A 2500-nucleotide genomic window follows, 5' to 3' on the forward strand; every position below is an offset into this window, starting at 1 on the left:
ATAAGGCCTACACTAGCCAGTTACATGTCCATTACCATCTGTCATCTATCCATGAATTTATCTAGTTTTGCTTAAAACAACCGATAGTTTTAGTGTTCACTATATGGTTACTAAATAACTTCCATTCGTTAACCACTTTACTAGTAAACCAGTTTTTGCCTATTTTCTTCTAAAACCTAGATTTGTCGAAACTAGATACACTACAGCGAGTCTAGCCTTGTTGTCTTAATATGATGACCTTGTCTGCATCCCCCTTGTTAAAGCTCTTGCCCATTTGAATACAAAGGATTACAAAGGAGGAGCATGCCGACAGGAGACATTTTGGTCCATAACTAGGTAGGATGCGAAAAAAATGATTAAAATTATAACTAAATAAATAAATAAATAAATACATAGATAAATAGATAAATGAAATTTATAATAATATAAATAATAACAAAACTAATAAATAAATAAACAGGAAAAGGTAAATAATAGACAAACAGGCATATAGTAAATAATAATAAACAGATAACTAATAAGAAATGATAATCAAGCAAATAATAATAAACACAAAAAAAATAATAATATAAAATAAATGGCATGTATTACAGCATCTTACTTAGGTGTTCATGTAAATGAATCTTAAAGCTTCGAACTGAACTATATTGCACTGCCTCTGCAGGAAGTTTATTCCATTCGTTAATTACACGGTTGGCGAATTTGTTTCCACCCACTTCCAAATTAAATCTATTTCCTGACAGTGGGAGACCATTATTTCTTGTCAGATTCTCATTCAGTGTGAAAATTTTGTCACTTTTGATGTTGTCAGTTCCATTTAGAATCACCTGTACCAAGTCACCTCTGAGTCTACATTTTTTAGGGAAAACAGATTCATATGTTTCAGTCGATTTTCGTATGATTTATCTTTGATATTTGGAATCAGTTTTGTGGCTCGCCGTTGTACTTTTTTCCAATCACCAGGCGCCCTTTGTCTTTCCAGAGAGTATATTGTAAGTTAAGGTGCGTATTATTTATTTTTGATATTTGGAATCAGTTTTGTGGCTTGCCGTTGTACTTTTTTCCAATCACCATGCACCCTTTGTCTTTCCAGACTCCAGAGAGTACATTGTAAGTTAAGGTGTCTTCGTGAGGTAAATTACTAAGCACTTGTATCTAGATGGGAAGAAACAAGTCGTATTGATTAGGATGAGCTGGTACACACCAGAAATGTGATTTCTGGGTCTGAAGGGGCTAATCGACTTAAATCCCTAATCCAGCCTCAGTCCTCAATGATTGAGTGCGTGGTTATGCATATACGAGTCGATTGGCTATTTTGTGTGAACATACATATGCGCTTCTTGTGCTAATGTAGGTATGCATGTATGGAGGAAGGAGTGATCAGCATTATTTTTTGAGTAGAGATTTGTCTCCAATCATAAAGTAATGCAGTGCTTTGGTCTGTAAGGATATCACTAAAGCTCTTAGAATATACAGTAGACAGCATAAAACATGCGATCAAAATCCCATACGGTACGTGGCTCCCTAAATATATCTGTACTTATCTTTATTTATAACTGTTGGGAGCTTGCGCGTTCTTGTGCGCATTGGTGGATACAAAACTGCACACATTATTGTACATTTCTTGTACAGCTGGGACAGGAAACTCTAGTGATTAAAGAAAAACAGAAGAATGTTCTCCACGTGATCATGGCTTGATGGTTGGAGAAGGAAGGGGGACCATTAGGACGTATTTTGAGAAGAAGGGACAAATGAGAGATTGGGTGAAGGGAGTGGAAGATCAAGTTGGTCGAAATGTTAGAGTAAATCAATTCATAGATCGTCTTCGTTTCACTCCCACCACTCAATCTCTCATTAGGACGTATCTGGAGAAGTTCTGCAAGAACAGATGGATGGGACGAAGGCGTCAGTATCTGTGTCTAAGAAGGGAAGTATCTGATTGGGTTGGATCACAAGAGGATTCCCTCATCTACCGCAGTTAATACTCGTTGGGGTGAGCGATCAAAATGGGCGTGAAGAAAGCTAGTTCTGCAAGGACAGATGGATGGAACGGAGGTGTCAGTATCAGTGTCCAAGAAGGGAAGTACCTGATTGGGTTGGATCACAAGAGGCTTCCCTCATCTGCCGCAGTTAACCCATTCAACTCCGATGACAAGATGTCTTGTCATTTGGTCAAATAAAACAAAAAATCATAAAACACCAAAATGTTTGATCAAACACCAGAAAAGTCTGACGTCAGTCCTCGCTTCGCTCGCACGCGAAGCGAGGACGGACGTCATACTTTTCTGGTGTTTGATCAAACATTTTGGTGTTTTATGATTTTTTGTTTTATTTGACCAAATGACAAGACATCTTGTCATCGGAGTTGAATGGGTTAATACTCGTTGGGGTGAACGATCAAAATGGGCGTGAAGAAAGCTACTGCGCATGCGCAGATTCTAACTCATTACGATGGTTGCCTATTTCCATTAATGCCACGTGTTTTGTCCTTCTTGTGAAA

Source organism: Oratosquilla oratoria, chromosome 13, assembly GCF_046742065.1.
Source record: "Oratosquilla oratoria isolate Oo_2021 chromosome 13, ASM4674206v1, whole genome shotgun sequence".
NCBI classification, from domain to species: Eukaryota; Metazoa; Arthropoda; class Malacostraca; order Stomatopoda; family Squillidae; genus Oratosquilla; species Oratosquilla oratoria.